Source organism: Arachis hypogaea, chromosome 15, assembly GCF_003086295.3.
Source record: "Arachis hypogaea cultivar Tifrunner chromosome 15, arahy.Tifrunner.gnm2.J5K5, whole genome shotgun sequence".
Lineage (NCBI taxonomy): Eukaryota > Viridiplantae > Streptophyta > Magnoliopsida > Fabales > Fabaceae > Arachis > Arachis hypogaea.
Window position 1 is genome coordinate 127,568,609 of NC_092050.1, and position 15,202 is coordinate 127,583,810.

Genomic DNA, 15,202 nt, shown 5'->3' on the forward strand with positions numbered 1-15,202 from the left:
TCACTAACGTTGGACCAAGCTCATAATGGCCACGTTAAGAGCCACGTTAACTCAGTTAACGTGGACTCTAACGTAGGGAAGTAAGGAATGGCCAACGTTAGTGACACTCACCTTTGTCACTAACGTTGGACTAAGCCACTTTGAGCCACGTTAGTTGCCACGTTAACTCAGTTAATGTGGAAGCTAACATGGAGGAGAGAATGATGAGCCAACATTAGTGACACTCACCTTTGTCACTAACGTTGGAGATGGCTATCAATACCACGTTAGAAGTTACGTTAACCTAGTTAACGTGAACTCTAACGTGGGAAGAAGGGGTGTTTTGAAGCGTTAGTGACAAAGGTAAGTGTCACTAACGCTCTCGAAGATTTGGTAAGCCTACATTAAAGGCCACGTTAACTATACTAACGTGGACTCTAACGTAGGGAGAAAGGGGGGCTTTCAACGTTATTGAAAAAGATAAACCCCAATAACGTGTGCGAAGGACCAAGAGGCAACGTTAGTGGTCACGTTGGTGCCACTAACGTTGAAGTTAACGTGGACCATTCTTGGGTTAGGAACGTTAGTGAAAAAGGTGATTGTCACTAACGTTCTCGAACCCACACTTTCACTTAACGTTAACGCCACTAACGTCCTAAGCTAAAGTCCATGCCTACTTCACACTTTCTCTCTGCAAGTAAAGCTAAGCCCACTGAAGATGATAACTGCTTCAACTCAAGATCCAAAGGCCCATATCCAAGACTTGAAGAAGCAATTAGAAGATCAAAAGAATAGTATAAATAGGGAGAACTTTGAACTAGAAGAAATGCTTTTGGGCATTATTAGAATTACTCTCTGTATTTTTACTTTCTCTGTAACTTCTAGTTTAATTTTTCAGAATGCATTCTCCATCTTTGTTTTCCATTCCCAGAGCTATGAACAACTAAACCCCTTTCATTGGGTTAGGGAGCTCTGTTGTAATTTGATGGATCAATAATAGTTTTCATTATTCTTCTTCTTTCTTTTCTATTGATTTTACTAGAAAGCTTTCAATCTTCATCCAATTGAGTAGTTATCTTGGAAAAGAAGCTATTCATACTTGGATCTCTTCGGAACCTTGGAAGAGGAATGAAGAGATCATGCTAGAAATGCTTTCTCATGTTGGACCAAATTGTGGTTTGGATGGATATAGTGACATATAATCCCGCCAACACTTTGATTTGGAAATACATGTGGTATAATCAGTGACCATACCTCATCTCTTCTCATGAGCAATTGGACCAAGGAATTGGCTGTTGATCAAGATTTGAGAGATTGAATTACCAAGGAATTGGAATTCAATCACTTAAGATTGCCAAGGAGATCAATGAATGCATTGATTGAGGAAGAGATGAAAATGAACTTGATCTGGAGGATGCAACATCCCCTAAGCCCAATGAACTCCCCATTTCTGATCTTACCCATTCTCTTTAATTTCTGCCAATTACTTTTATGATCATCTTCCCCATTCCCATTTAAGATTCTGCAATTTACTTTCCGTCATCTATTTTCAGCTCTTTATTTCCAACATTTACATTTTTTGCTATTTACTTTCCCGCCATTTAATTTCCTGCAACTCTCAAACCAAATTCTGCTTAGCTCAACTAGAACATTCCTCCAATTAAAGTTGCTTGACCAATCAATCCCTGTGGGATTCGACCTCACTCTTTTGTGAGTTATTACTTGACGACAATTTGGTATACTTGCCGAGGGAGATTTGTTAAGAGACAAGTTTCTGTGCATCAGTGGTCTTAGTGAGGCTGGAGACCAGAATGGCTAAGTCAGAAAGGCTCTGCTTAGAGGTCTCCATGTTTCCTTGAGTAGATGGGAATGGTGGTCTATTGTTGAACCTATTCTGGTTCTTTCCATTTTGATTATTATTGAAACCTTGCTGAGGTTTCTGTTGATCCTTCCATGAGAGGTTAGGATGGTTCCTCCATGAAGGGTTGTAAGTGTTTCCATAGGGTTCTTCCATGTAATTTACCTCCTCGATGGTGGATTGATCAAGATTATAAGCTTCTTCTTCAAGATAAGCTTCCTGAACACTGCCAGCTGCAGTTTGCATCCCAGTCAGATGTTGAGAGATCATGTTGACCTATTGGGTCAAGATCTTATTCTGAGCCAAGATGGCATTCAGAGTCTCAATTTCATAAACTCCTTTCTTCTGAGAGATTCCATGATTTACAGGGTTTCTTTCAGAGATGTACATGAACTGGTTGTTAGCAACCATTTCAATGAGTTCTCTTGCTTCTGCATGTGTTTTCTTCAAGTGAAGGGATTCACCTACAGAGCTATCCAATGAAATCTTGGATATCTCAGACAAGCCATCATAGAATACGCCTATGATGGACCATTCTGAGAGCATGTTCGGAGGACATCTCTTGATCAGCTGCTTGTATCTTTCCTAAGCTTCATAGAGGGATTCACCTTCTCTTTGTCTGAAGGTTTGTGCTTCCACTCTAATCTTGCTCATCCTTTGAGGAGGAAAGAACTTAGCCAGAAAAGCATTAACTAGCTTTTTCCAAGAGTCAAGACTCTCTCTAGGTTAGGCAACCAACTATAGCTTAGCTCTATCTCTTACTACAAAGGGAAAGAGCATAAGCTTGTAGACTTCAGGATTAACTCCATTAGTCTTTACAGTATCACAGATCTGTAAGAACTCAGCTAAAAGCTGATGTGTATCTTTTATTCGAAGTCCATGAAACTTGCAGTTCTGCTACAAAAGAGAGACTAACTGAGGCTTAAGCTCAAAATTGTTAGCTCCAATGGCAGGTACAACAATGCTTCTACCATAAAAGTCAGAGGTAGGCATGGTGAAGTCACTAAGAACCTTTCTAGACTCCTCTTGTGGTTCGGCCATGTCTCCCTGTTCATGTTCAAAACTTTCTGAAAGGTCTCTTCCGGAGTGTTATACTCTAGCTTGATGTTTTTGATGTTTTTTGATGTTTTTGAGTGTTACATGATATTTTTGATGTTTTTGACCCCTTTAGCATGCATTAATACCAATTTTGTGCTTAAATTGACTCTCTTCATGCGTATGAAAAAAAGGGGGGGAGGGGGGCATCTACACGCAAGCATGGACGCGATTTCACAATCCCTGGTACAAAAACCAGAGAGTTGTGCCCACTTTGTGTCCATTCTGTGCCAAAGGCACAAATGCAACTCACGCGTAAGCGTGGGTGACGCGCACGTGTCCATTGCAATTTTCCTGACCCACGCGTACGCGTCGACTGCGAATTTTGGCCACTCTGGTACAAAAACCAGAGAGTTGTGCCCCCTTTATGCCAAAACTCTACCAGGCAACCCACGCGTACGCGTCGTTCGCCAATTTTCCAATCCACGCTTACGCGTGATAGATGCGTATGTGTCAATTCTGCCACACGCCACTTTTGGTACAAAAACCAGAGAGTTAGGCCTGATTTGTTCCCACTCTGTGCCCAGGGCACAACTCTACCCAGGCGTGTGCGTTGCCTGACACGTACGCGTCTCCTCGCTTTCCTGCAACCCACGTGTACGTGTGGGAGACGCTTACGCGTCCCTTCCCTTTTCTATCCCTCCACACGTACGCATTGCATGCGCGCACGCGTCGCATCCCGGACGCAAGTAATGAAGAATGCGCGCCCTATTTTGCTTTTCATTTCCAATTCTCTTCCCCCACTCTCATTCTACCATCCCTTCTCTTCTTTTATCTCCTCCCATCACCTTCTCCAATCACCACCACCGCCACCGGCGACCACCACCTCCGGCGGTCCCACACTTTCTCTTTCCCCTCTTCTCTACCTCCTCTCTTTTTCTATCCTCCACCTACACTTCACATTGCCCCTTTCCCTTCTCATGGTTCATTCCTACTCCTTCTTCTTTCTTACTTCTTATTCTAATCTCCTCTTGTTCTTACTAGTTACATTTAGTTTTCTCTTTTTTTTCTTCTTAGTTACATTTTTCTTATTTATTCTTGCTTGAACTCTAACTTTTATCTTGCTTTGATGGATCATTTTGTTGTTTCTTAATTCCTTTATGACTATGTGGTGTTGGGTGATTGATTGGTATTTCATTTGGGGTTTTACATGCTTGAAATTCTCCTACTTGCCCATATATTGAGTGTTGCACACCGAGTGTTTGTTGAAATACACCTACGCCATTTTGGCTCAATTCCGACTTTGTGCTCTCAATTTGGTGCTTCTTCTTCATACATTTGCTCTATCTAAGTGCATTGGGCCTATCTCGCTTCATAGCTATCATTTTTATGCTCCATTATTGTTCCCATGACTTGCTCCATTATTGTTGATGCTTGAGTTTATCCTTCTCATGCCTTTGCATGCTTTACTCACTCTTGCATCCCATGCTAAGTGTAATGACCCATGATTCTATTATTGTCTTGATCACATGTTGCAGCTGTCATGTCCCCAAGACCTACTATTCCTTTTGGGTACTACTTGTCACTTGCATGTCATTTTCTAATTGTTGATTATTTGGATTTAATGTTTCCCCTTCTCTTTCCTTTTTCTGGATGGCCACCAAGAAAGATAAGGAGAAGGCATTGAAGAAATCGGCCACAAAGAGGGCACCCTAAAAATCAACCTCCAAGTCGCAACCCGTTTTGGGTGCTAAGCCCCTCTCCAAGACAGCGAAGCCAATGGTTCATGTGGACGAACAAGAGAGGAGCAAACCGGCAAGGGACCCCACTAGGTTTCCTAACTGATACTGTGAGCTCATGTTCCCCATCATGGTTGAGAGGAACTATCATTCCGAGCACCTACTTGCTCCCCCAGACCATATTGCTCCGTTTGTGCTACCCCGCGTTGAGCAGAGAGGATGGGGTTTCTATTGCGCAAGCCACAAGAGACGAATTGCCTCCCTTAACGCTCTCTTTATGAGCGCTGCGCTAGCTATTTGAGCGCTGCCCTTTGGTGCGCTTCTCCTCACTAGTGCTCCTTTATTGAGCATTACGCTCGTTCTTCAAGCGCTGCACCATTTGGTGCGCATTTTCTTCAGTTGGCGCTCCCTTAGTGAGTGCCCAGTTAGCTATTCGAGCGCTGCTTAGTGCGTAGGATGGCCTCCCAACTTGAAATTCACAAAAAAGTTAACTTAGTGAGTGTGGCGCTCACTTTAGAAGTGAACGCTACTCCAAAATGTTGCTGAACGTGGCATTCTCTTTGTGAACGTAACGCTTCCCTGATTTGCCTCCTCCTTTCTTTATTTCTTTACCTACAAGCAACCAAACAAGCAATCAAAGTCTCACCAAAATTACAAGTCCTTGCATCATTCATAAGATCAATTAATTCTAGCATAAACCTTATGATTTTGTGTAAAATAAATGATGTTTGATTGATTCAAAATGATCATGAAATTCCACTCCAATCACTTACTTATTATGCAAGAAAGTGCATAAAACCTAATGAAACAAGTGAAAAATGCTTGTAAAACTAGCATAAGATGACTTGTCATCACAACACCAAACTTAAATCTTGCTTGTCCCCAAGCAAGCACTAAACATGAGAAGAAATGAGATAAAACAGAGAAGCATTTATGTCCTTATTTAGCAGGTAATTGAATTTGGGCTATGGGGTTTTATGCAGACAAGATGCAGCTCAATTATTCTTAGATGACAGATATGAAATGTCTCTTTGAGGATTCACTAGAGTTACTGTTATAATGCCTTGTTCTTTTATTGATCCTTGTTAGATTTTTCCTTCTTTCTTTTGCTTAGAAACTTATTTCTCAATGATAGCTCAGTGTCAAGTGTTGCAGCAGCCTTTTGGCTCGATTTTTCTCAACACCTCTTCACTACAGACACTTGGCTCACAATTCTTCTTAGGAACTTTGATGCCCAGTACCTCTTTGGGTCACTAAATACTTTGTAACTAGGTTGCTTTTGATAATAGACTTTCGGTTGGTAATCCCGGATTAGTTAATCCAAGTTATCAAGTTTTAAACGACTCCTCAGAACCTAATTGTCCAAGCATATCCTAGTACAAGAAGAACCACAGGCATATGTCCTAAGGTCCAAGCTATTGGTGTCTGATAAACCATTATTTTATGGTTTATATTATGTTTAATTATGTGGTTTTATCAAATCTTTACCCACTTATTCATATAATTAGCATGTATTTACAATTCCTTCCCAAAATTACTCCATGGTTGAAAACTTGCTTCCTAGAGAATTTTAATTATGTATTTTAATTCTCCTTTATTCCATTCGATGCCGTGATCCCTGTGTTAAGTGTTTTAGGCTTTATAGGGCATGAATGACTTCAAAATTGGAGAGGAGGCTTGCAAAAATGGAAGGAACACAAGAAATTAAGGAGATGACCAGCGAGAAGCAATGCAGACGCATGGCTCACGCAGCCAGACCCACCTCTACAGCAGCCAGACCCTCAACCCACCACCACTGAGACTCCAGCTACCATCCCTACCAGTGATGACACCCCTTCACACCCGGCTTGATTGAGCATCGGGGACGATGCTTCCTTTTAAGTGTGGAGAGGTCGCCATCTCTGGCGTTTATTTTGGTGAACCACTACATACTTTTTCTTTTATTTTGAATATTTTTCTGTATTTTTCTGTTTTTCTTTTACTGTTATTTTCTGAGTACTTATACATTGCTTTTATGTATTTTTACTCTATTTTCTGCATTTTGCATCTTTAGTTCATATTTTAGCCATTTAGTTTATTTTAGTTATTTAGTTTAGTTCGCAATTCTGATTTATTAGTGGATTAATTAGTATAGTTTACCCTTTTTAGCATAAGATAGTATAGTTTAAATTGAAAAATATAAAAAGGAAGTAAGCTAGGAAATTGAACATATCAGATTTAAATCCATAAACCTTGTATATATAGCATTACATGATGTAGTTAAGCTGACAATATTTCATCAAGGAGGAATATTGATGCACGGAAAACATGTCTCACAACAAATCTCCCTTCGGCAAGTGTACCAAATTTGTCGTCAAGTAAAAACTCACAATAGAGTGAGGTCGAATCCCACAAGGATTGATTGATCAAGCAACTTTAATTAGAAGAATGTTCTAGTTGAGCGAATCCAGAATTTGGGTTGAGAGTTGCAGAAAATAAAATGGCTGGAATGTAAATAATAGAAAAGTAAATGCTAGAATTAAAGAACTGGAAGCAAATGACTGAAAATAAATTGCAGAATTGTAAATGGGAATGGGGGATTTGCTCATAAAAGTAAATGGCAGAAATTAAAGAGAATGGGTAAGATCAGAGATGGGGAGTTCATTGGGCTTAGGAGATGTTGCAATTCTCCGGATCAAGTTCATTTTCATCTCTTCCTCAATCAATGCACTCATTGATCTCCTTGGCAATCTTAAGTGATTGAATTACAATTTCTTGCAATTTAATCTCTCAAATCTTGATCAATAGCCAATTCCTTGGTCAATTTCTCATGAGAAGAGATGAAGTATGGTCACTGATTATACCACATGCATTTTCCAAATCAAGTATTGAGAGGGTTATAGTCACATACCCATCCAAACCCAATTTGGTCCAGCATGAGAAAGCATTTCTAGCTTGATCTCTTCATTCCTCTTTCAAGGTTCAAAAGAGATCCAAGTTTGAATAGCTTCTCTTCCAAGATAACTACTCAATTGGATGAAGATCGAAAGCTTTCAAGTAAAATCAAGAGAAAAGATAGAAGAAGAATAATGAAAATTAGTATTGATCCATCAAATTACAACAGAGCTCCCTAACCCAATGAAAGGGGTTTAGTTGTTCATAGCTCTTGAAAATGAAAACAAAGATGGAGAATACATCATAAAACTAGAAAATGCAGAGAAAGTAAAATACAGAGAGTAGTTCCCTTTTTCCAGCCTCCAGAACTCCTTTTACAATTCAAAGCTACTCCTATATATACTACTCTTCTCAGCTTCTAGTTTGCTCTTCAAGTCTTGGGCCTTTGGATCTTGAGTTTGAAGCAGTTCTTTTCTTCATTTGGACTTGGCTTTACTTGCAGAGAGAAAGTGCTAAGTGGGCAGAGACTTCAGCTCAGGGCGTTAGGGGTGTTAACATTTAGTGAAAGTATAAGTTCGAGAACGTTAGTGACACTTAACATTTTCACTAACGTTCCAATGTACCCCTTTGCCTCACGTTAGAGCCCACGTTAACTATGTTAACGTGGCTTCTAACGTGGCCTTGCCAAACTTCGAGAACGTTAGTGACACTCAACATTGTCACTAACGTTCCAGTGTGCCCCTTTTTGCTTCACGTTAAAGCTCCACGTTAACTAGGTTAACGTGGCTTCTAACGTGGCCTTGCCAACCTTCGAGAACGTTAGTGACACTCAACATTGTCACTAACGTTCCAATGTGCCCCTAGATCTCACGTTAGAGTCTACGTTAACTAGGTTAACGTGGCTTCTAACGTGGCCATTCTTAGCCACCCCAACGTTAGTGACAATGTTGAGTGTCACTAACGTTGGCTCATCATTCATTCCTCATCGTTAGCTTCCACGTTAACTAAGTTAACGTGGCTCCTTGGGGGGGTTATGTGGTTGCTTCCAACGTTAGTGACAATGTTGAGTGTCACTAACGTTGGCGACAACTCTCACTTCTTACGTTAGCTCCCACATTAACCAAGTTAACGTGGGAGTTAACGTGGTGTGTTGCATCCTTAGGCCAACGTTAGTGACAATGTTGAATGTCACTAACGTTGGCTTCTCTTCCCCCCTTTAACGTTAGAGGCCACGTTGACTAGGTTAACGTGGGCTCTAATGTGGCCACTTATGAGTGTTTGCCAACGTTAGTGACAATGTTAAGTGTCACTAACGTTGGCTCAACTTCCCTTTTCCACGTTAGAGTTCACGTTAACTTAGTTAACGTGACTCTTAACGTGGGCAATGATGGCTATGAGAGTGTCATTGGCAATCACTTTTCTCCTTAACCTTGCAAGTTTCCTCCCTTTCCTTGCTTCCTTTGGTCCTGAAATCAAGCAATAGAGTGCATCAAAGTTCTAGTCCAAGTCATGGGCAATGCAACATACAATTTGTCACTAAACTTATGCAAAATCCTCATGAAATCATGTAAAATGCACAATGTATGCTTGAGTCAAGGTGTAAGTGAATATCTACCCAAAACTAGCTTATTTCCTAAGGAAATGCATGAAACTAACCTAAAAACAGTAAAGAAAAGGTCAGTGAAACTGGCCAAGATGCCCTGGCATCACAACACCAAACTTAAAGCTTGCTTGTCCCTAAGCAAGTACTGGAACAAGAGAATGATGAATGGAATATCCAGAGGAATGAGTCATTCTTGTGGAAGTCATGTTACTGATTTTATGGTGGTTTCATGCATAGCAACTTAGGTTCATTCCATTACTGGCTTTCAGACATTTATCATGTCCCTAAACACTTACTTTGTTTATATCCCATGAGACTTTTATTCATTGATCCTTTTATTGTTATTTCAAGGGTTATTTGTGTTATTTAGGCTAAGTGCTCTGTAAGGGGGCAACTCTTTAAGATAAGTTTTCAGCCAACACTCCCGAACCAGTTGGTTCAAGGTGCTAGGTGTTGAAGCACCCCTAAGGACTTACTCCCTCAAGTCTCTCCCCTATACATACACACCACAGGCATATAGTTTGTTTATTTTCTTTCCTTGAGACCTTGGTGTCCAGCACCTCTTTGGGTTACTAAATGCTCTGTAGTGAGGGTTACTCTTGATAGTGGATTTTCAGCTGATAATCACGGGTTAGTTAACCCAAGTTACCAAGTGATAAAGCACCCCTGAGAGCTTATTCATCCAAGTAGATCCCTCACACAGGAGCACCACAGACACTTGTCTCAAGGTCCAAACCATTGGTGCCTAGCCTTATTGCTTACTCTTTTTCTTTTGTTTTTCACTTCCATTATTCTTTCCCTTTTCTCTTATTAGGATCTTGTCATATACTCAGTCTCATGGGTATATCCAAAGTCAAGTATTCAGGATAGATAGTTGTCCTCCTAACCTTGTGGTTGAATCAACTTAGCTAACTTATGACTACCCCAAAAGATTCATGAATGCACTTCCACAATATAAACTCCACTCTGGTCTTTTAAAAACATAAACATTCTCTTCTTTATTTGATTTAAAATGGACAAGCTTACAAGTAAATAAGGGAAAGATGCAGTGACATTTAAACCAGAAATCATGGACCTATTCAGAAAGAAAACTTAAAAGACAGAATTTAAAAAGTTTAAACATAACATGGAAGCAGGTTCTATTTCATACAAAATCTTCCTTATTTAAAGCATAGAAAACGATGGACTAAAAGGAAATCCACCACCTTTCATTCATGTGGATGCCCATGCTCCCCTCCTTGCTTGTCCTCATTGTGTCTCTCTTGAGTGCTTGTGCTCCCACTTCCTTTGCCTTTTCCAAGCAGCTTCTTCCAGAAACCACCATCTTCCATCTTCTTCTTGAGTGTCTCCTTTTGCTGTTTTACCTTCCTCTCTTCTTGTTCTACAAAATCTTTTTGGACCTCATCATATGTAAGGATAGCATAGTGTAGCTGATGCATGTTACTAGTCATGTAGTTCAACTTGGCTTGAGTGTTCACATAGAACTCTTCCCTATGTAGTTGCCTTCCTTCATTGAGTACACTGAACTCATTGAAAGTTTTCATTTGGGCTATCTGCCGCTGGTTGAGTTCTTGCAAGTGCTTCTCTTGGAGCTCTTGCCTCTCGTTCACTTGGTTGATGGCTTGAGTGAGCCTGGAGTAGTGTTCCTGCTGCTGCTCCATTTGTTGTTTTTGCCATGCTTCCTGTTGGCTCAGCCAGTTGGTTTGAAGGTTCAGTATTTGCTCTTGTCCTTCCATATGCCTATGTCCCAAATCTTCAATGGCTCTTAGAAGGTAAGTCATATTCAAGTTGTCTGGGTCATGATGCTCTTCTTGCTGGTATTCTTCCTGATGATGTTCCTCTTGGTGAACTTTTTCTTTTGCTTTTGGTTTCCCTATTTGTGGCCTTCTTTGTTGCTGAGCAGGTGTAGTATAAACCAATCGTTCGAGTGTAACTGGCCTCCCTGGGTTCACCCAGTCTGGGTTGCTGTCTTCAAATACTACCTTGGCCTTGTTGCATAAGCGGAGAATGGTGCTGGGGTACCAAAGCCTGGCACCTGAATCAACCTTCTCAGCAGAATCTTGAATCCCCTCGACGATGAGCTCATTCACATTGATTTGTCCACCTTGTATTAAGCAATGCACCATAGTAGCTCGATTGATGTTTACCTCTGAATTATTTGCAGCTGGTAGAATGGACCTCCTCACAAGTTTAAACCACCCCTTGGCTTCAGGGCTCAGGTCTCCTCTCTTGATGAACTTGGGTCTCCCATCTGTGTATCTCTCCCAGTCAGCTGCTATAACACAGATGTCTGCCACTATCTCTGAGAGCTCATTATTATCAGGGCTTCTACTTATCCTTGCTTGATAACTTTTCTCATCAAAACGAGGTGATTTCAGGTGAAGAACTCTTGTTATGGCATTTGGGCTGAAGTCCACCTCTTTTCCTCTTACATAACTTTTGAAGGTTGGGGCCTTGGTTTTATCCTCTCTTACTACATTCGCATAAAATTCTTTGATGAGGTTTCCATTGATCTTCCCCTCTGGACTTGTGAGCAATTGCCACCCCCTCTGTTCGATTTTCTCCAGAATTTGTGGTGACTCATCTGCATTGATTTGGAAGATTAACTCTGGCAATATCTTTCTCACCCTTATCCGTTCGAATTCACATTCATGAAAGGCAGTTTTGAATTTCTTCTCATCGAAAGGAACACTCTCCATGGGTTCCTTCCTTTTTTGCCTCTTTGAGCTTGATGATGCCATGAATTGAGTTGCTGTTTTGAAGTGGAGGTTGGAGGATACGGAGAGATGAGGAATAGGTTGGCTAGGACAGAGTGTGATGAAGGGGTTTGAGCAAGCCGAAAGTATGAAGTGTGGAGAGTGGGAATTTGAGTGTGAGGAATGATCATGCACTAAGGTTCACTTATATAGGGGGTCATGAGTGGATGAAAGGTGTGGATTGCAAGGATTGTTACTTGATGGACGGTTGGGGTTGTGTATGAAGGAAAGACAAGGATCATCACTTAATGAGAGTGATTGGTTCGGTCTTCAAGGGTCTTCTTTCTCCAATGTTGCATGGCAGCATTTCCCCATGCGTTCCCTCTTGGGACATGTGTGTAGTGCTCTTCATTAAGTGGCAAAATCTCCCCCATTTAATTGTCCAATCAATTCCTTTTCATGCTCCTTTTCCTTTCCTATAAAGATTTAAAATAAGGAAATTAATATCATAAAAAAAATTCAAACTCTATGGCTAGAATACAAGGGAAGAAAGGATTTGATTGTTTATTTATGAATTCCAACTAACTAACTAACTATTGGTGGGTCCTTATATGCATCTTGGTGGCACCATGAGGTGACACCAAACTTAGTTTGAAGCAATGTGATGAAAAGTTTTGTTCAAAGCTCCCAAGACTAGCATGCATCTTGGTTTGCTTTGAACACCAAACTTGTTCTTCACTATATACTGCATGATAAAGATTTCACCAAGTGTTTGTCAAGTTTGGGTTGAAATTCATAAACATTGATTTATTCATTATTTTAAAAACATATAAAACATGGGTTGCCTCCCATGAAGCGCTTCTTTAGCGTCACTAGCTTGACGTTTCTCCTTCATCAGGGTGGTTGGTAGTGCTTAAAGTCCTCCCCTCTTGCTGTGGACTTATATCCATTGGTTGGATCAATGATCTCCACATGTTCCAGGGAAAGAACTCTGTTGATAGTGAAGACCTTAGGTAACTGAGATGGTACAGTAGGGAGATTAGGGGGAATATCTGGGAAGTAAGCTGAGACAACTCTATCCCTAGAGAGAAGTCTTCCGTAGGGATCTTCTTGTTCCTCCATCCCCTTGGTACCTTCTTCTTTGTTTCTTTTGAGGTTGACTTCCCCTTGGTGACCTCTTTTTTCCAAGGAGTTGTGATGCTGTCTTCACCTGCCTCTAGAGGTTTAGGTTCCTCCAACTTTTCCTTGAGCTGTGGCAATTGCTGTTTTTCTTGTTTATCTATTAAGGGGATCTCAGAATGAATTGGCTGTGTTTCAGTGCTCGTTTCCTCCTTCAATGTCTCATTATCATTTGTGCTTAGTTCCTTGTCCTCTTGATCTGTTTCTTGTGAGAGTTTGAAAACATTGAAGCTGAGTCGTTCATCATGGATTCTCAATATTAGCTCCCCTTTCTCTACATCGATAAGTGCTCTGGCCGTAGCTAGGAATGGTCTTCCCAATATGATTGGATAAGTGGGACTCTCTTCCATGTCCAGGATGACAAAGTCTGTTGGGAGAAAGTATTTTCCAACCTTTAGCAACACATTTTCCACCACTCCTATTGCTTGCTTTTGAGTTTTGTCAGCCAGTCTGATGATTACATCTGTGGGTATTATCTCATTGATCTGCAGCCTCTTCACCAAGGATAAGGGCAGTAAGTTGATGCTGGCCCCCAAATCACATAGTGCTTTATCGAACATAGTTTCACCTATGGCACAAGGGATGTGAAAACTCCCTGGGTCTCTTCTTTTTGTAGGCAGCTCAGGTTGAATAAGGGCACTAAATTCCTTGTTCATCACTATAGTCTGGCCTCCTTTGAGTGAGCTTTTCCTGGGAAGAAATTCCTTCATATACTTGATGAATGCAGGCATTTGTTGAATTGCCTTGATGAATGGTATGTTTACATGTAGAGATGCAAACAAGTCTAGGAACCTTGAGTATATTCTCTTTCCCACAGCACCATTGAGTAGTTGAGGGAAGGGAGCATAGAGCTTCAGCAACTCTTGTTGTGAGATTTCTGGTCCTTGGTGATCTCTATCCTCCTCCTTTGTTGGGTTGTCTTCAGGTTGTTTGCAAAGTTTGCCTTACTTGTCTTCAGTCTCTTGATCACTCGTAGTGACCATTTTGCAATCTTCCCATCTTACTTTCTTTGCTTCTCCCTTGGGGTTTTTTTCCGTGTCACTTGGGAAGCTATCGGTAGGTTTGGGAATCTTCTCAGCTAAATATCCCACTTGGAATTCCAGCTTCCTAATGGCCTCTCCCTGGTTCTTAATATTGGCTCGCACTTCCTCTTTGAATACCTTATTTTCTTGAATCTCTTGGGATATTCCTTCAAGTAGGGCTTCAATCTTAGAGAGCTTGTCATCAATTGATGGGTGATTCGGAGCAGATGTGCTATTTTGGTTTTGATAAGCATATGAAGAAGTGTTGTTGTGGGGGTGTTGAGACGTCCTTTGTGTGAATTGCTGGTGAGCTGCATTGTTATTAGAGTTGTAATGTCTCTGGTCTTGGTTTTGATCTTGCTCACTTCCCCACCCAAAGTTTGGGTGGTTTCTCCATCCAGGGTTGTAGGTTTTGGAGTATGGATCATAGTTTTTTCTTGGTGAATTCCCAATGTAGTTGGCTTGCTCCTGACTCCCCTCTGCTTCTTCATTCACTCCTTCTTGGATTGTTGATGAAGTGGAGATTGCTGCTACTTGGTTCATCTCCATCTTCTTGGTGAGGTCAGCCAGCTGCTGGGTAATGAGCTTGTTTTGGGCTAACAGAGCATCTACATTGTTTAGCTCCATTACTCCTCTTGTGTTCCCTCTTTCGGAAGCATAGAAGTAGTCGTTCTCTGCTACTGTTTCAATAACATCTATGTCTTCCTCAATGGTCTTCTTCTTGTTCAAAGATCCTCCAGATGAATGGTCTACGGCCTTCTTTGACTCATAAGAGAGCCCTTCATAGAAAATGTGCAGCTGCACCCATTCGTTGAACATGTCAGGTGGACACCTCCTTGTTAAGTCCTTGAACCTCTCCCATGCTTCATATAGAGTCTCACCATCTTGTTGCCTGAAAGTTTGGACCTCAGCTCTCAGTCTATTGATTCGTTGAGGAGGGTAAAATCTTGCTAAGAATTTGTTCACCACGTCTTCCCAAGTTGTCAAGCTTTCCCTTAGGAAAGATTCCAGCCATTTGGCTGCCTTGTCCCTGAGTGAGAATGGAAATAAGAGTAGTCTATAGGCGTCAGGATGAACACCATTAGACTTCACTGTGTCACATATTCTCAGGAAGGTGGTTAAATGTTGATTGGGTTCTTCTTGAACACTTCCTCTAAACGAACAGTTGTTCTGAACAAGGGTGATGAGCTGTGGTTTAAGTTCAAAGTTGTTGGCAT

The 15,202-nt window shown here is 41.1% G+C and overlaps 1 non-coding gene across 1 annotated transcript; it reads left to right on the top strand.

Annotated features, from left to right (window-relative positions):
- The first annotated feature begins 14,802 nt into the window (after positions 1–14,802).
- LOC112753707 (small nucleolar RNA R71) lies at positions 14,803–14,906 on the top strand. Its single transcript, XR_003178079.1, has one exon. It is a non-coding gene; the product is annotated as a small nucleolar RNA R71 (small nucleolar RNA).
- The last annotated feature ends 296 nt before the right edge of the window (positions 14,907–15,202 follow it).